This window comes from Amblyomma americanum, chromosome 8 (assembly GCF_052857255.1).
Source record: "Amblyomma americanum isolate KBUSLIRL-KWMA chromosome 8, ASM5285725v1, whole genome shotgun sequence".
NCBI classification, from domain to species: Eukaryota; Metazoa; Arthropoda; class Arachnida; order Ixodida; family Ixodidae; genus Amblyomma; species Amblyomma americanum.
The window spans coordinates 1,969,876-1,989,817 of record NC_135504.1 but is presented as its reverse complement, the minus strand read 5'-3'; the positions used below and the strand labels follow the sequence as shown (position 1 = coordinate 1,989,817).

The 19,942-nt window shown below is 46.3% G+C and overlaps 2 protein-coding genes across 4 annotated transcripts in view; one reads left to right on the top strand and one right to left on the bottom strand.

Annotated features, from left to right (window-relative positions):
• The window catches only part of LOC144100789 (fatty acid synthase-like), a 61,122-nt gene extending 60,886 nt beyond the window's left edge, over nucleotides 1-236 (bottom strand). Inside the window, exon 1 of the mRNA XM_077633643.1 lies at nucleotides 76-236. The gene's annotated coding sequence lies outside the window, so the exon portion shown is untranslated. The remainder of the gene's footprint in view (nucleotides 1-75) is intronic.
• LOC144100790 (uncharacterized) overlaps nucleotides 1-19,942 on the top strand; it is a 272,474-nt gene that overhangs the window by 133,891 nt on the left and 118,641 nt on the right. The gene's annotated exons all lie outside the window — the stretch shown is intronic.

The window sequence follows — 19,942 nt, the reverse complement described above, 5'->3', positions numbered from 1 at the left end:
ACGAACGGCATCGGTGAAGCGGAGACAGTTGCATGTTCCAAGCAAAGAGAGACCACATCTAAAATTTTGACCAACCTGCAAAGTGCGCGTCCTTCCGTCGCTGCCGCAGCTGCAAGAATGATGTCAACCGCTAAGCGCACCACCAGCGGAAAGTTCTGTCAGTTGAGATTGGGCTGGACAGGTGCACCCGCTAATTAGATCGCTTGCGGGGTCGTTGTTGTCGTGAAGAGACCGCAGCAGTGGTGTGAGCAAAATGAGTGATGAGCCCGTTCTTCGAGGAGTGCTAAGGGGAATATTTCAACTTCCTTCGCTGCCGCAGACGACCGAACTTTCCGTCCGCACAGTGGTATGCCAGACTGAGAAATAGTTTTTTTCCTTCTTAAATCACGGCTCTCGTCGTCGGTCACCTATCCCGAACTTCATTTCCGCCACAGTAATTAAAGTTCTCGAGTGAAAACAACATGAAATAAGCTTTGCCTTTTTGAGTTTGCAAGCAGCTGTCACCCGGAAAAAATAGAATGTTTACTGCAATCGAATCAGTGCGGAAGCACGGATTTCTGCTGCGTAAAAGACGGCGACGAATTATCATACTTGATGTGACCTTTTTTCCTGTGTGTTTTATGCACATGCTGAAACGGATGTATTACTAATGTTCACATTTTTTCAAATACATTGTAAAATTTTTTTTTATTTCCTCTTTTTATCGTGTTTATATTGTTTATATCCACTTTACTTTTGTGAATACATTGTTGAATGTCTCGTTGTTTCTACCCGTAACACTCCGTTTTCACGTTTGCACTGTGCTACCTCTTATGTTATTTCTGTTTTCCCCTTACAATTATGCCCGTTCGGGCGCTGTAGGCATTGAATGAATAACTAAACATGCGCGAAGAGTGATGGGGTACGTATCGATCCCGTCTGTAGACGACGCCACGTAACCTCTTGTTCTTTATTCAGGCTTTTGTCCAGAGGGGGGAAAGTTCTCTCTACTTTTAAATGATTGTTATATCATGATGTTTCATCATAGAGTCCTTCGTGAAATTCGGGGAGTCAGACTCATCCATTTTCCGGTCGACGAAACCTCGGGCTTTATTCTGGGCTGCCTCGTTCCCCAGATTCCCCGAATGGGCTCGAACCCATATCAGTTTGGAGTAATTACGTGAGAGTTTGGTGGCAGTAAGGGTGTAAGGAGAGATTTTTGGGAATCACCCTTTTGTGAAATTTTTGATAGTCATTTCGGAGTCGCTGAGAATGGTGCTATCTTGGGTGTGCGCTCGGACGAGGGCTGCAGCTGCCTCTTCTGCGTTTCAGAGGATTTGGTTTTGATAGTTGCCGAGCCGATGTGGTCACCGTTCTCGTTCACAGCCGGAATTGCATAGGCATTTGTATGCTTGTATTCTGCAGCATATGGATAAATTGTTCTGGCGCACTGCCCGCATTTATTACGTAAGGCTTCGGCTCGTGCTTGCCCTCTATCTACCCTCGCGGTGTATGGGGTGCATGTTTTTGGGAAGTGGTTTGATTAGTAGGGCTGCCCTATAGTCGCGGGGCAAGTCTACTTTAGCGTCTTTAATCATACGTTGAATGTTAGTTACAAGCATGGTTAGAATATCCCCGTCAGTTGTGGATTTGGCTAACCTCGCCGTTTGAGCCATTCTTCTGTCAAATAATTGTAGGTGTTTTGTATTCCTGGTGTCATAAGCCTTTCGGTTGAGGCCTTTAGTGGGAGTCCAAGGCGGGCTGTAGGTCTGCCGTACCACGCTATCCAATTTGTGCTTTCCTACCTTCATAAATTTGAGATAAGGGGTGGCATAGAGTATCCTGCTTAGCGCAACGGCCTGCACTAGTCGGCATAAATAGCTTTCCTTCACCCCTTGTCTTTGATTAGCGATGCGGCAGATTAATCCCACCGTCGATTCCACCCAGCATTTTAGCTGGAAAGAATAATGACACACTCAGTTCTTCTTCTTTCATCATGACCAAATTAAATGGGCCGCTCATACTCCCACCAGTCACAAGCGCTGTACAAGCGGAAAGCGTATTTGAATGGCGTAGGTTCACGTGACAGGCGCTGGTAAGGTATGTCGTGCCGATCAGGCTTGAACGGTTGCATGCTGCAAGTGGTGAACTGATTGGCGCTGACCGACGGTGATCACGCTGGTGGCGTGGTCACGTGGTAAGGCTGAGGCTTCCAATGGCGTCGCCGGCAGACACAGCGGGGCTGGCCTTCTAACAGCTACGCTGTATAAATTGCCGCCAGACACAATGGTGCTATCTATCCCCACAACTCAGGAGTAAGTGCTACACCACGCCTGAAACGCCATCTCACGATGACAACCCTGCACCAGCAGCGAGGGTGAGCGCTTGTGCGGCCTGAGCCAGGCTGAGGAGATCAGCCGGGAGCGCGCCATTCTTTTTCAGACCCTAGGTCCACTCAAAGGGTTACTTCGATATCTTCAGATTAATCAACAGCCGTTCACAATTGATAATCTCACCTAATTATGCCTATAATTTCGCTCATATGAGAAAAGCAGTTAATTTTTCTGTTTCTATTAGTGCCCAAAATGTTTTATCTTTATTTCAATGGTGTACAGAATAAAAGTTATGCGCGCGACGAGAAAGGAATGAACCGTTTGAGTTGCCGCGAAGGAAGGAAAGAACATTGGAGAGGCCCTGAAGTGACAATTTTCGGAGCCCCAAAACTAGAGCTCCTGCATGCCGCGTCTCAGCGCGCTCGAAAGATGAAGAAGAGCGTGCAATCTCGCCATGGCCGCCGGCATCTGATGGACGCGCCGGCAAAGCTAAACTTCTACACCGGTCAGGAGCGACCGGTGGGCAGGAAAAGAGGCGAGTGTCGCTTTGTACACACGCTCGGGTGCGCACATGCGTTCTAGGTGCGATCATGGCTCTCCTGTGAGAAGTAAAGAAACATTGTTTGCCCGTGAGAAAGCACACTGAATAGCAGTAGCGTGCTTCGTTTACTTTTGTCCGCATCCTTACGCATACTTCTGCTGGTCATTACGCACGGCCACAGCGTTAATGTGGTATTCCTCCGGGCCCGGGGCTTCATCGTGGTTCTTTGTCGTGGCGCTGTGATCACAAACGCATTTTACATCTAAGCGTTGCTTTTCAACAGGCTTGCATTGCTGTGGGCAACATTCGCACAAAGCCGAAATCATCTCCAACGAGAACAGCGCAGCTGTGGCACCAAGCTTAATATCGGCGAGGCAGAAACAATTACGTGAAGGCGGCATGCTGCGCGAACTAATCGCGATACACTGAGAACTAATCATGACAGCAGGCCTCCCAAGCTTTCTATTGCAAACGCGAAACAAACTGTTACATGAGAATACAAATTTCAAACTTCCGTCCACGGCTATCGACACGCGCGATGCACGCCTCGTTGCCACGACTACGCTTTTGCGCCAAGGAATCCTACGCTTTTTTTTTTTTTGCTCAAAAGCGCGTGACTTGCGGCACTCTCCTTCTAACGTAGCTCGGAGGGCTGGGGCCTCTCCTAATTCATAAATGAGAACGTTATTAGGTGGATGAAAGAATATTTCAGCATTGGGCATCAACATGTTGTTGTCAACCGTAAGCAGTCGCATGAGGCTGCTGTAGCATCAGGGGTGCCTCATGAGTCCGTCTTGGGCCCTTTAGTGTTTATAATTTACATGAATGACATCTTTTCAGGTATTTCTTCATGCATCCGTCGTTTTGCGGATGATTGTGTGTTGTATAGAATGATTAACGATCAAAGTGACTGCGATGCACTACAACAGGACTTGTGTAGTGTAGGCCAGTGGTGTGAGAATTGGGGATTGCATGTTAATTTAGAAAAATCTGTACATATGGGCTTCACTAAAAGGAAGGCTCCCCGCAATTTCACTTATAACATTAATAATAGTAGACTGCTTTCAGTGTTGGAATTTAAATATCTTGGCGTATATTTAACCAGTGCAATGTCTTGGTGCCGTCACGTGGATTTTGCTACTGCCAAAGCCTGCTGCGTTTTGGGCTTCTTGCGACGTAACGCAATACTTTTCCCTTTAAAGACAAAAGAACTGCTGTATAATACAGATGTTAGAAGCATACCTGAGTATGCTTGCACAGTCTGGAACTCGAAATCTTTGTTTGGCATTCAAAAGCTAGAAAGAGTTCATAATTTGGCCTTTCGTTTTGTTTTTAATAACTACGGGCGATATTCTAGTGTAAAGAGCGCGAGAAAAGTTTTGGGTTGGGACACACTTCAGAAACGTAGAAAAGTTCTGCGTTTAAAATTATTTCATAATACATTTCATTTAAGAACTGGAATAGACAGAACCAAATACATAGTCAATCCTGATTATGTGTTATTACGGATAGGTCATTCACCTAAAGTTAAAGAATGCAGGTGCCGGACTGACATTTTTAAAATGTCTTTTTCCCGAAAACAATATCGGAATGAAGCAAGCTGCACGAGGAAGTAGTGTCCATATTATCAAATGATTCATTTCCTTCCATGCTGGGACATTTTTTTATGCATAATAATTACATGTTCTTATCTCTCAATGTTATTTTTGTAACCACCTACACTCAATGGTAGTTGTATATTTTTTCTTTTTTTCGTTTTCAACCCCCCCCCCCCCCCCCCCCCTCCCCTTCCCCCAGTGTAATGCCCGACAATGGCGCTGTGGGTATGATGATAAACAAATAAATATTCCTTCCTCCACGTGTGTAGCTGACGTGACACTTTGTGCAACGTGGCCTCGCTAAGGCTGACAGAAACATAATGAGGATTTCGCGTGTTTCTAGCACCTGACGCTTTATAATGTCATGAGCCACACACAGATAAAAAATAAACAAAGCGTGAATGGACTCGCCGCTCTAGACACGCGTCCGATGACCCTGCTGTATTAGCACGTGAAGATGTTTCTGCCTGAAAGTGTCATTGCTACAGTAAATTATACATTTTTTTCGCTCTCAAAGATATTTTGTGATAACTTTTTTTTCGCTTATATTTAACACGCTGAATATTGCACAATCCCCCCAAAAATGAGAATTAAATCTGTTCTGTCTAATGAACTGCTCATATAACCGGCCTTTGCGGCTGAGTAATAATAATAATTGGTTTTTTGGGGGAAAGGAAATGGCGCAGTATCTGTCTCATATATCGTTGGACACCTGAACCACGCCGTAATGGAAGGAATAAAGCAGGGAGTGAAAGAAGAAAGGAAGAAGAGGTGCCGTAGTGGAGGGCTCCGGAATAATTTCGACCACCTGGGGATCTTTAACGTGCACTGACATCGCACAGCACACGGGCGCCTTAGCGTTTTGCCTCCATAAAAACGCAGCCGCCGCGGTCCGGTTCGAACCCTGCGGCTGAGTAGTGAAGGCGTTCTGCCCCTGAGCACTATGTGCCGGGGTATGCGGTAGTTGCGATGTTCGACGCTGCCGGGGGTGAGACAATGCTTACACGCTTTCCCCTTACCTGGTGCTCTTTATTTCTTTGGGGTGAAATGGGTCTCTGACAGCATACGAAAACCCCCTGTGTAATGGCGCTCTGATTTTTTCTCGAGTGACGGTCACCTAGCCCGCAACAAGCATGAGGATAGAGGGATCCTTAGGCCAGCTAAGTTCGTGCACTTGTTGCGGCCTTCTTGCAAAAATAAACTGCGTCAGAGAAGTTTGAGCTGAATGGGTTAAACCTGAAAGTTTATGATTTATGGGGATTTAACGTCCCAAAGCGACTCACGCTTTGAGAGACGCCCTAGTGGAGGGCTCCGGAAATTTCGACCACCTGGGGTTCTTTAACGTGCACTGACATCGCACAGTAAACGGGCCTCTAGAATTTCGCCTCCATCGAAGTTCGACCGCCGCGGCCGGGATCGAACCCGCGTTTTTCGGGTCAGCCATAACCACTCAGCCACAGCGGCGACAGGTTAAACCTGAAGTGATCGCCTTCGAATCGTCTTAGACCATGCCTACCACACCCTGGCCGTCATGGCCATACCGTACCATGGCCACACCATGCCGCGAAAGGTCACGTGACCGGCGCTGATCACGTGGATGACCTAAGCTCCTCATGTGGGCGACACGATCCCGCGATGAGATGCTCTCCCCCGCCAGTGGTACACGCCTGGTGTCGAAGGGGAATTTTGCCTCGTTCGGTTCTGGTCCATACTTTCAAGGTTCTGTTCCGTTTTCACCTCCGGAGTAATATTCGGTTGGGATTCGAACCAGATCCAAATCTGTTCAAGCGCGTTAAACCAGTTTCGCAGCCAGAACAAATGGTATAACCTAGATTTGCTTAGTAATCAACCGTGTTGATGCTTTGTCTTCTTTTTTGTGTGCCGCAGGTATGCAAGCTAAAGCATGCAAAATCTCTTCTATGCTAGACGCTTCCACTTCAACCACTCCAATGTGCTGTCCGCGCCAAAAGGGGAAGGCGTTAACGGTGAAAGTCGCAAATTCAAATGAGTCCGAAATTATATTTGGCTTACTCTATGAACTTCATTTTTCATCATGTAACATTATTTTCTTGTTCCTCAGCTTGGTTGTTTCCTGCGTCATGTTTTCATGTAAAAACTGCTTTCAAAACCATTTGGGTCAAGATAAAACATGTATCGGGGTAATCATTACTCATGCTTGAAAGGATTAAGACCCTGTAACAAAGAAAAAATGTCTGTCGTGCACCAATAGGTGGGTGACCTCGCCTTTCGGGACTATTGGCGAGGAGGCAAGGTGCATCAACAGTGTGTTTCTTCAGAGTTTCATTTTGAATGACAATTTCTTTTCCCAAGTAGCAACATCCCTCCAAACTGACACCTCACGAGGCGAAGTGCATTCGCTGGCAGAGACAATATATTTGACACCTGTGCAGCTAGCGTCGCTAATAACCGCAGTGGACGCATATCTATACGACCTGGGGTCAATCCACGCCAAACGTCCCAGGCGTTGCGCTCGACCATCTCCGATTGGTCAAAAAAAAAATCGTGGAAACTTATCGTAATGTGCGTAATGAAAGCCTGAAATATTTTTGCTGAAAAATATTTATTCGTGAGGTGAGGGCAGTTTAAATACTCAGAAAGGGTGAGAAACCAGGCACTGTTCAATAATTAATAACAAGTTTAAATTTTTAGAAGACACTTCAAAAATTTTTTCATTGACATTTGCACATATGTTTTTGGATATAATTCGAAAGATGCAGCTTTACACGGCATAAATATTTTTTAAATCCAAAAAATGTAAGAAGATGTATTAAATTTGTCGTTTTTTTGTTTTAAATATCAACTTGCTCTCGAAAATTTGGAAAAAGCTGTTTTGTTCCTCTAGATGTCTAGTACCAATAATAAACGTTACAGGTGATGAAGCTGCGTACACCAAAGTAAAAAAAATACTGAATCTGTAAAAAGTGCGTTTTGAGACAAAAACATTGGTTAATTTCACCCTGAGGTGGTCCAAGTAAAAATACAAAAAATAGCGGGTTACATAGAACGGTTTATTGCCTTTCTTTCCTGAAATTTTTATCGAGATAATTTTTGTTTAAAGCGAGAAGAGAATTTTTGAACTTGAGCTCTGGGGCAGCAAGTTGCGTCGTCTCTTAACGCCTCTTCACCGCAGAGCACGACACTGCCGACACTGTAGCCACGCGAAATCCCTAGTTCTTGTTGTTAAATGAGGTTTGCACTGCAGGCAAGCGTGGAAACGTTGAGTAGTCGAACAGGTATTTGTGGGGAAATATTTTCTTAACGTTGCTAGGGCACTGCATGCCCAAGTGAGCTAAATGTTCGGTGTGGTTCTGTCGCAGTCAGTCATTCTTGTCGGCGCCATGACAGACGTAATCACGAGCGTAAGAGCTTGTGAGACGCCGATCTATCTGAAATTACCAGTACGATCGGGTGTTGAAACAATCCGCGATGCAGCAGCACCTGACCCTTGTGGCCGTCAGAGGCTCATGCCCGGTTGCTTCCGATGTGTTGCCTTGGTTGTATTACATTTAATCAGTGCAATTTCTGCATCAATACTCCAGCGGAAACGAGCCACTATGCTGGCGAAGCACCTTCATGCGAGCGGCAGACGTAGGGGCGAGCGGGCCGCGTTCACCGCCAGCGCGTCTGGCGTTACTCGCCGCAGCGGTGCGCACTTCGCTACCTCACGTGCGCCCCGAGAAGCGCGCTCTCCGCGATCTTTTCGGATATAAATAAAGCACTTGTGATACGCCTGCCATGCGAGCTGGTCATCCCTCATCGTGGTCCGTGCGATACAGCACGTTGAATACCCTTGTTTTTCTTCTCTTGGCCGCCCCGCACAAAAGCGGGTCACTTCGAAAGCGAAAACGGTCTCGTTCATTGCATACCATCCGCCGAATGTCGAGCGATATCTTATTTAGCTCCAGCCCTAAAAATGCACGACAGCGAACGACAGCAAACGAAGCTATCTGGCCATAAGTGTCGTGTCATGCCATGTGCCGTGGTCTGCGGTGAAGAGGCGTAAGGAGATGACGCAACTTGCGGCCCAAGAGCTCAATTTCAAAAATTCTTTTCTCGCTTTAAACAAGAATTATCTCGATACAAATTTCAGGAAAGAAAGGCAATAAAATGTTCTACAAAACCCTTTATTGTTTGTATCTTTACTTGGACCAGCACAGGGTAAAATTAACGAGTGTTTTCGGCTCAAAACGCCCTTATTACAACTTCAGTATTTTTTTTTTCCTTTCGTCTACGCAGTTTCATCACCTGTAACATTTATTACAAGTACTTGACATTCAGAGGAACAAAACGGCTATTTTGTAAGGTGGGGTTTATTCGGAGAAGCTTCTTAACGGGAGCAGGACCAGTCCGAGGTCAGCCAGTCCAGCCAGGCGCGTATACCAGGCGATGGCCGTGCGGCTCGAGCGTATGCTCGTCGTCTGCCTTATAATTTCCGTTTTTATGAGAGCAAGTTGATATTTAAAACAAAAAACGACAAAAATGATACATTTTCATACATTTTTCAATTTTTTTAATATTTATGCCGTGTAACGCTGCATGCTCCGAATTATATCGAAAGACAGAATCTGCGCAGTCAATGAAAAAATTTTTGAATTGTTTTCTAAAAATATGAACTTATTATTCATTGAACAGTGGCTAGTTTCTCTCCTTTTCTGAGCATTCAAACTGCCCTCACCTCACGAACAATTTTTTTCTGCTAAAATATTACAGGCTTTCATTACGCACATTACGATAAGTTTCCTCGATTTTTTTTTTTTTTGACAAATTGGAGATGGTCGAGGGCAACGTCTGGGATCTTTGGCGGGGAATGACTCTCTGATCATTTCCACGAAAGTGATCGCAGCTGCGTACTGCTCCGAAAGGTTGAAATTGTCCCCTTTGACAGCCGCGACTGATTGCGTCCTTAACCTGTCTTTTTGGCGGGTCAACAAAAGACAGCTTCGTCCCGGCCGCCGCCCGTCGAACGGCGGATTGCTGCGCAGAAAAACGGCATGACCGGTACACTGATTAAAAAGCCAAGGCTCATCGATGCTGCTCCCGCGGCCTCGTTTGAACGGCGCACGCATAACGCCAGCTGGCGTTGGCGTGGAAGCGAGTCACGCATCTGGCTTGACACGTTATCTCCAGCCGGCGGGCGAGGCGCACGGCAGGTGACGGACTGACTTTTCCGTTTAAAGATTGCAGCGGCAGAACAAAATAGCAATACCACGGGGTCTATTCTCGACGATTCGCTATTTTGTTCAAATTTTGACGTATGCGTGACGTGCCCATCAAGGCGGTGCCAAGTTACGTACCCACAGAATCTGATTACGTGAATAGGAAAAAAGAAAAAAAAAACTGATCTAGAAATAAATACCGGCGTCTGCTACTATTGGCGCCAAGTACGGAACAGAACGCCGCTCCGGGAGATTCCGCTGAGCCTCTCAGTTGCAATCTTCGGTGCATACGCGTCGAGGGGCAGCCGCGAGGGAGTGGCATATGTTGCGGCCTCTTGCGTATCATGTCGGACGTCCGGAAGCAGCTAAGGGCAGACTTAGGCTACTCAGTGCGAAAGACTCGCACGTCGGTTGTCAAAGGATTCATCGAGTTCGACACGGCGGTGCGAGCGAGGGTGCAGCCTAGACGATTTTTCAGTCGAGGTGAAGTGATGGCGTACCCGCGAGTCACGAGCGGCGTCACACGCGTGCGTACTGTTGCGCAGAGAAGCTGGCGAACATCAGGAACGGGGCCAGGGTATTCGTAATGGCGCACGTGCCGAATGGGAGCGGAATGTGAGAGCTTTGGCCGGCATGATGCCTTTGTGGCATTGCTCCTCATAAAGATCGACGACAGCTTCGCACATTCGCTTACCAGCCACAGTAGAATGCAGGAACTGATATGTTTAGGGCACTTTTCTGGGGGAAAACTAATTTCGTCCGGGACAGGAAAGGAAGCAGCCAAAGCTAGATTTTTGGAGTGGTGCCGCCACTGCTGAAAAGGCGCCCGAAGCGGCGCCTAAATCCGTGCAGGCCAGCATGTCTCTGCCAGAGGACAACGCTCGCATTCTTCTTAGCGTTGTAAACTCGGCGGAAGCCCACTGTTTCCTAGGCGCCGCGTCAGCTACCGGCAGGTCAGCAAGAGTGCAAAAGCTTTTAATCGCTACGTATCGGCTTTAACGGAGAGTGGGGTGCAGCGGAGTTGTATCTGTGTGCGCTTGGAAGGCCTCCACGATGTGTTTGGTGCTGAAATGCATGCTTGGCAAGGCAAGCCGGTGTGTACAATTTAGGCAACGCGTTGCACCAGACTCCCTTGTTGGTCAAGTTTGCATGCACCCGCGCAAGAAAGGAAACAGCAAAACGCGGAATATCGGAGTAAATCTCGTCAAGGAGAACGCACCGAGTGCGCATCCCTTATTATCAACTTAAATGTGCAAAGCGGAGAAAAAAAAAGATTCTTTTCTGGCATTAATAAAAAACAGCATTAAGCAAAGCGAAAACTCCCCCCCCCCCCCCACAACATAATTTTAATAGAGTGTACCCTCACAACATTAAGTGATGTGCTCATATTTTGCTTCGTAAGCCTGCATGCATGCATGCATGCATGCACGCATGCACTTTTGTGGTGTAAGTCGCACATATATTACTGCATAAAAATCTTATACCCCTGTCACACGGGCACTTTAGATCCTCATTGAGTCAATGCTCATCAAACTCAATGCAGATCGACGGTTGTCACACGGCCACTTTCAAGCGCAATCGAGCTCGATCCTGCTTGACTCGATGCCGATTCCTCAAGAGTGCTTGAGGTTCCAAGCACAATCGAGAACTCTCGCTCTCATGAAGCTATAAAAATAAACACAAGTTAACAAAACCAAACCACAATTGTTGTTGTTGTGATTGATTAAAATGTAATACAGAACATTTTTCAGGTACTATGCCTGCTTATATGCAAACATTTGAAAATAATCTCTACACAACGCTCCAAGCTTCGCCGTCAGTGTAAACAAAGATGGCGTCCTCCTGCTCGTCGGCGCGGAAACTGTGAAGCGAGCGCGAGACAGCCGCTCTCATCGACTGCTGGCAGGACCGCCTAAATTATTTGCGGCGCCAGAAGAGAAACGCCACAGTCTATGCAGAAATCGCGGAGGCGTTGCGGGCCCTTGGGTTGCATCGCACAGCAGCAGAGGTGCGCCACAAAAACCAAAAACCTGGCGCAGATAGGCAATGTACCGATTTGGCTACGGATTTGGCTGCCGCTGCCCCCGACTGCACAGTGTTGCCGGACATCGCCTTGTTATGGCTGTCGGCGGAACATTTGGCGCCACCTAACACACATGAGGGAAACTTCTCAATGAGCATTGCAAATGCCCGTGTAGCACCGGATGTTTCGAGCGTGCTCGAAAATCTCGATGCAGATCGAGCTCAATGAGGATCGAAAGTGCCCGTGTGACAGGGGTATTAAATGCTGTCAGCAATTTTGCTTGCTTTTTTCTTCCTGGAAAGGCATAAATTTTATCAACTTGTTCAAGTGAATGCGTAGCACTTACCACAACCACACAGAGGCAGCTACACTATATGTGCGATGCAAGAGCGCACAACATTCTGTGAGATGGGGAAAAATTGTTTTCTTGAGCACTCACAGGACGGCTCACCTCCCTTGCTGTCCACACAAGCAACACGAGTCAGACAGTGTCTTGAAGTTTCTTCGTTGTAGAATAACAGTTGTGCGCCTACCATAAAATCAAGCAGCTTCTTTTGATGCCTGATCAAATGCAGTACAGCAAGCTTCCGTGTAAGAGAGAAAGATATATGCCAGAAAAGGTGGAGAGGTCGGATACAGAAAAGTTCCTTCACCTGTTATTCCACAAAGGGGCAGGGAAGGAACGTATAGGTAGAAGAGGTAGAGAGTAAAGATCGGTGGTGACGCCATATTGCCGTGAGACACGTGCACTGTGCAAGATACTTGCTTTATTTGCTTGGTTTTATATGAGAGATGCTGTAGTAGAGAGCTCTCGATAATTTCGACCCCCTCGGGTTCTTTGCCGTGAACTGGCATTGCACAGCACACGGGCCTCTACCGCTGCGGCCGGGATTGAACCTGCGTCTTTCGGGTCAGCAGCCAACCACCATAACCACTGAGCCACCGCGGCAGCTTTATTTGTGTGATGCAAGAAACTGTTAATTTAATGTTCATGTCTGCACACTCATTACCTAGTCCACTTCACACAAAGCCTGAACATGTGTTTTGGGGCGAAGAATTCCAGCTGGTCTTGCACCCAGTGTCTAAAGAGACAACTAAGTGGCACCATGAGCCGAAGAGCTGAAGGAGAACAAAAACATGACAGTAAACTTACGAGCACTACAGACAAGGAGGAAATTAATTTATTTCCATACTCTGAAAGCCTGGAGGCATACAAATAAGAGTGGGGGAACATATAAAATTGGTAACCGCTTTTTCGAATTTAATACAGCCAGATATTGCAGAAATGGAGGCAGGAACATGGCAGGAAAAGCACGAGCATAAGATTAGACAGAAAATAGGCAAGGCATTCAAGGTTGATGTGGCCCACAGGGCAACATATGGGAGGCACCAATACAGACAGCGGTAGCGTTCTGGTTAGGGTACTATTAAAATAAAAGTCTCCAGGATGCACAAAAAGCAATCTGGCCAGCGACAGTAGCCACAGGCTTTCAATGCTTTCGGTAGGTTTTTTTAATGTGTGCACCACGTAATATGTATTCATTATAATTAATAAACCACAGGATATTGTTCATCACGAAATAAATTATCCTCACCGCACCATACAATACACAGCTGAAAGAATTCAGCAGTAGGAATGACAACTATACGGTGCATGTACACCCCTACGTGAAGACTTCACGCTACAGGGTTCATTTTTAGCTGTGTATTGGAGTATTCAAGGCACCCATCATGCTGTAAACTTCTGCAAGGTGAGGAAAACCCTTGTATTAGCCCCTCAATGCCCTTTAAGCTTCAAGGACACTGAGTGTTGCACTTCGGGGATCAAAAGCAGATCATGTGACCTGAAGACTTTTGACTACACCCTGCAATTTATTACAATTGAAGACAGCTGGCGCACCATTAAAAACCAAAACAGAAATGTCAAATACGAAGCAGAACAAGCATTTCAATTTTTATCTAGGTATTGTTTACTAACATACATACTGGAGCAGTTGCTATGCTGTTGTATTCTGCCAGAAAAATATGTGCTGCAACCATAAAAAACACCATATTTAGAGGACGATGGATGCTAAATTGGATTGAAATGAATAAATCAGTGACAACTAAAGCAAACCCCAAGAAAAATGAGTTCGCAATGTACGCAGTTGTGTACAAAGTGCCCTAAAAGGTTGAATGCAATTTTTTCGTGCATTTAGTCATTTGCATCTTTTTTTGCCGAACATCAGCATAGTCACGTATACACAGATAATTTTACACAGAGGAGGGATTAGACATTGGTGACACTGACACAGTTAATCGCAAGGGAAGGCTTGAGTACTGGGTAAAGTAGACGATAAACTGGTGATCAGGATAGAGGTAATTGAAACTGGTGCATTTTATTGACTAAACAAATCAGCTGTAATACAAAATCAGAGAAAACTGCAATATGTTAGTGGAAACTGAGTGCACTGGAAGATATATTGCACAAAATTTGAGTCCCCTGAAATATTAGCTTGTTCCAAAAAAATAATTGCTTTGCTGCCAATTTTTTTTTGAAGCTCAAGCTAAATTTTGGAGCAAGTCAGATGTAGAACAAACTTCCTTTCTGCAAAGTATCACAACAAACACATTTGTTTTTGATACACAAAAATTTCATGACTGCTGCAGGACATGTGGTGGCAATGACAGTAATGAGCCAATTGCGGCTGCCGCACAGCAAAAGTGGTAAAAGCCCGCACACATCAGGGTCACAGAAGCAGATTCCTCCGGCAACAAGACGAGTTGCAACGTGTGAAAGAAGTGTGATGCGGTATATGTGCACATTGATAATGCCCATTTCACGAAGTGCCAAATCCAGTAGATTCCTGTGTTGAATCAAAAAATAGCAATACGTCCATTGATGCCCAGTTTTACCAAAGAAACATAGGTTGAACAGATTGTCTGGAATTTTTGTCAAATTCGCCTAACAGCATTAGCAGCAGCCAAGGAGCAAACTGCCAGCAACAAGGTTAGTAAAAGTGGGGCCTTACATAGCGAAACTGGCCGAACCAGCAGACAGCTGCCTTGTCTTGCCAGTTTGACAGATGGCAAACAAGAGAGAGTTGCTTCACTTTTTGCTCAGAGGAAAACTAGTGTATTGCTGTATCACTACACATAGCATTTAAAAGAAACAGTAGAAAACAGGCACAGAGGCAAAGAAATGTCAGGAGACAAAGCTTGCTTTGCTCTGTGAGCACACACAAATGACACATTAGGGGCCTCCTATCGGGCGAACAGTTGCCAACAAAGTCAGACTGCGCCCTGAGCAAGATGTGATAAATGACTGCATACACATCCTTATGTTTTGTGCATCTCAAGAAATTTCACTGAAGCAGTAATCACGTCATGGAGCACAAACTTTTAACAGAAATCAAAGAGAAGTACTGGTTCAAAGCTCTGGTGGCAGGAGAAAAACATTTTGGTGACTTCCTTTGTTTCACTGCACTAAAGCACCAACATGCACATTGTGCATAAAGAGAGCACACAGCAATGCAGTACGTCAAGAATTGGCAACTCTTCAGTAGCGTTAAAGCATGTGTTTAAGCACACATCAAGCCAATTTGCAGATGGCAGGAGAAAAGTTCCTTGGACGCTTCTGTCACGTGAAGAACTGCAGCACTAGAGAAAAGCCTAGTCTACACATCAAACGCACCTGTCATTACACACTCTAGTGACAAACTGAAAGTAAAATTACAAAAAACATTGACTTGAACAGCTTTCTTGCTGTGTGCAATGAAACTTGAAGCATAAAAAATGTTCACATAGACTTATCGTAGCATAAACACATGTGAAAACTATGGCAGTGAGTCCAGCAGCTAAGTGCGGATGCATGCAATGTGTCGCACAGTGCAAGTTGTGATCACCTTTGAAAAGAATCCTGTTCCATATGTACAGCACTTGACACCTGTGAAGACATCCAATGCAACCCTTCCAAAGAATGATTCTTTGCTTGAGAAGCACTCTAGCTGAGAGGTGAACGATGATGAACCTTGCAGCAGCATTCCCCAGCACATGACTTCCTAGGATAGGAGTGATGCATCGAAGAGGCAAAATATACACACTGTCACCTGGAAGGCAATCAACACTGTCTTTAGTGCGTGAGCTTGAGTGCAATGCAAGTTTCATACACACAAGAGAAAAGATTTTCAAATACGAGACATCACAGGGCTGTAAATATCGAACTAAGTTTCACGTATGACTGTAAAACTAGTACCCAAATAAACTGCTTTTGTAACAGTTTTATTTTATTGGTCATCTCTATCAAAATGATGGAGGAAGTAAAACAGAACTGTGAAAACAGCTTGATTACGGCCAGACTGATCGGTATAAATAATTATTACATATTTATTTTTCTTGTGTTGAAGTGAAGGCAACTGCTACAAGGCACATTGTAGGGGAAGGCCGTAGGTTAACTTTACCTCAGAATATTTAACTGCATTAAAATCTCACTACACGAATGCTTTTGCAACTGCATTTATCAAAAAGCAGATGTCAAGCCGTTGTGTTTGTGTGCAACGAAAGAAAACCATAGACATGCAGATGCCCTACGAGTCACCCACATCCGCAAATTGTAGTAATCTGAAAACTCGTTGTGTGTTTTGCTTTACAGAAAAGACTATTTTGAAATGCTGTTTTTATTTGCACAAGGCTTCCTCGCTCAATAGGCTACAGATAAATGTACCATGAGATTCATAGCTACTTGCAAGTGATCAAAAAAGGGTAGGAACATGAGGGACTTGTTATGACACACCCGAAGAAAGCCACCAGCCGTCAGTATGAATAACCTTGCATTCAGCCGTCTGAAGAAAGGCAACAGCAATTTTTCGTTGCTGTTTCCCTTACCTCATCGATGCTCTAGACGATGTACCCGGCACATGTGCGCTGCCTTGCTGACACCGCTATCTACAGAAACTTCCCTTATGCACACAGACACTGATGTACACAAATGATGCGCACAGATGATGCACTGGTGAGCACAGTCCCACCGACAAGCCGAACACATTCTGGAAGCATGTTTCTCAGCCGGCAGACAACCTTTCGTGCCACCCTCTCATCACTCACGCAATTGAATATCAGGTCAGTGACAGGGTTTGGCAAACACTTAACTAATTGGTGTTCAGACGTTCACAGCTACCGATCGCGCCTTGAAACACACAGGATCAGAGCAACGGCCGGAGCACCTACAATACCATGTTTAAGGCAGACCAAGGTGCTCACGCGCTGCCTCTTGCCGCAAAGGTTCTTGCACAGCCACCACACCATATATCACTGGCCAGGCCGTCACACTCACGAACCGTGCAATCATTCAAAAACACTGAGGCGCACTCACAAATTCCTCTCTTGTCGCAGCCCATGCTAACTAACGACAGCTACGGATGCCGCCGTATCCGCGCTGTAGCAGCTGCGACCGCGCGGTCGGATAATTTCTTAGCATGAGTGAAGCGTTTGAAACGGGTGAGCAGCTAGAGCCCTCGCACGGGTATAAATTTACGCTCTGATAATTATTGCTCTAAAAGGTTGCTTGTTTAAGAGGTACCATTTTTACGCCGTTTCAATGCTTCTATATTCAAAACAAAGAAGCTTCTGAACCGTTTATTACTTCAAATAAGCGCCTACCAAACTACGGTGAGCTAACACCCCTATAAATCAGTGTGGTCATAATTCGACCTTCTTGCGGCCGTCAAAAATTACGGCGGCCAAACGCGGTATTTTTCAGCAAGGGCAGCATTTCCTTTGTGTCACGAAACGTCATTTTGACTTCACTGAATTATGCTTGCGTGTCACGTGATTCGCGTAACATTTCTCCAGCCAATCGCATTCTAGGAAGCAACCCTTCACAGTACGAAGTTTTTTTTTTTCTCAAAATTGCTAAAACGAGCCAAGTGCTTTCTTCCCTGCCAGCTGTGGCTTCGTTTCACCTCCACAGACACTTAAATTTACCAACTCGGCACCAAGTATAACTGTACTAAAAATCAGTCTTCAAGGACGCGTTATTTTGACTTCACAGCAGAAAGCGATTTCGAATCCTGACGGTTTCGCGCCACATATTTCAAACTTGTCACTTGCATGTGATCGCCCTATGAGCCAATCAGAGAGATAATATGGCGCCGAACGGCGGCCATGTGTGTCGAGAATAGGCCCCCAGTACAATAATATTGAATGTTGCAGCCGCAAGTGAGGATGCGCTGTAATTCAAAAACATTCTAAGTTTGCCAGATCACTCTACACTGGCATCCTTTCAGGTAGCTCGTTCTGAGCACTGCTTAAATATGATCGCGTCGGCAACCGCCTCTCAAAGAGCCACTACAGCACCGCCCCTGCCGCTGTCTTGTGTATATTAACTCGGGTGCATCATATTCAGGTGGCGTAATCTTGATAATGTGCTAATTGAATACGGGGGAAACAGAGGCATGTTCAATTCTCTGAAATAAAAGGTGGTGGGAGGGGGGGGGGGGGGGGGCGATGATGTGTGCATTCATCATCATCAGCCTGACTACTCCCACTGCTGGGCAAAGGCCTCTGCCATGTGTCTCCAATTAACCCTGTCCTTTGCCAGCTGCGCCCACCGTATGCCCACAAACTACTTTATTTCATCCGCCCACCTAACCTTCTACCGCCCCCTGCTACGCTTGCCTTCTCTTGGAATCCACTCCGTTACCCTTAAGGACCAGCGGTTATCTTGCCTTCGCATTACGTGCCCTGTCCAAGCCCATTTCTTCTTCTTGATTTCGACTAAGATGTCATTAAGCCGCGTTTGATCCCTCACGCACTCTGCCCTCTTCGTGACATTTAATAATACGCCTATAATTTTCCTTTCCATAGCCCGCTGCGCTGTCCTTGCCTTAAGCTTAACCACTTTCGTTAGCCTCCATGCTTGCTCCACAACCTGATGACGGCCCTTACTAAATGAAGCGAGAAATGGCGCCGGGAAAAGACAAAATAACAGTGAAATTACTCCCAACCTTCCCGAACCGGCCTACGAGACGCTCCTCGAATACATAAATTAAATCTGGCTCGATGAGGCACCCCTCCCAGTGGAATGCAAGACCGCCTTGGTCACTTTCATTGAGAAAGCCCGATAAGCCATAAACACGGACAACCTCCGCGCCATCTCCCTCATGCCTTCTGCGGGAAAACTGATGGAGACTATGGTGCGAGATAGGCTGCCCGATTTTTCGGAGCACAAAAACGTGTTCGCAGACACCATGTTCGCGTTCCACCCGAACCGGTCTGCGCAGGATGTCCTGCTTCAACTATACCGCGAAATTCTGAATCCAGTCAAATGCCCCCTCAATAACAAGGCAGTACTCGCCCTCCATTTGAAGGGGGCTTTCGACAATGTAACACACGACATAATTTTGACGCACCTCTCCCAAGTCAACTGTGTACACGTTTCAGTACGTTAGGCAATTTCTCTCCGCCCGGCAATCGTATATCCGGATACAAGATGAACACTGCCCTTACCAGTTAGGCCCAAGAGATACCCCGCAGGGCGCGGTCCTCTCACCCCTACTATTCAGTTTGGCAGTGATGACACTCCCGGCTCAGCTGGAGAATTTCGGAGGCATACAGCACGCGCTGTATATATGCCGACGACATCAACATCTGGGCTAAGCACGGATCGGTAGGAGCGACTGAAGCCAATCTGCAGCAAACGGCGGTGCTCCTAGACGCCTACGCCCGCCGCTGCGGCTTTCAATGCCCCCCGCCAAATGGGAATTTGTACATATCCGCCCCTCATCTAAGTGCAGTACCAAAATCGAGCTGTCCCTATAGCGAGCGGGTCCATTCCTAAACACGATGAGATCACAGTACTGGGTCTCTTTATTCATAAACACAGCCGAGTCAACATAACACTGGCCAAACAGCGCAAGGTGGGAGACCAGGTGGGCCACACGGTCCGCCAGGTTTCCAATAACCTCGGAGGGTTGCGGTGTGCACAGACCCCTTGCGACTCGCACACGCATTCGTAACCAGTAGAGTCTTGTACTCGACTTCTTACCTCCACGTTCGCAGGTTTCAGGAGAACGCCCTTGAGGTAATTCTCCGTAAAATTTACAAGTGTGCTCTCGACCTCCCGGACAACACGTTCAACCAGCGCTTCCTGGGCCTGCGAATGGTGAACACCTTCGTTCGCGGAGCTTTTAGAAACACTCTTGACGAACCACTACACAAGACTCAAATAGGCCGTCGGGTAGCCGGCTTCTTGCCCGAATACACATCCACCATCCATCACTGACAAAAGAGCACGTGCGCACCCCGAAATTTGA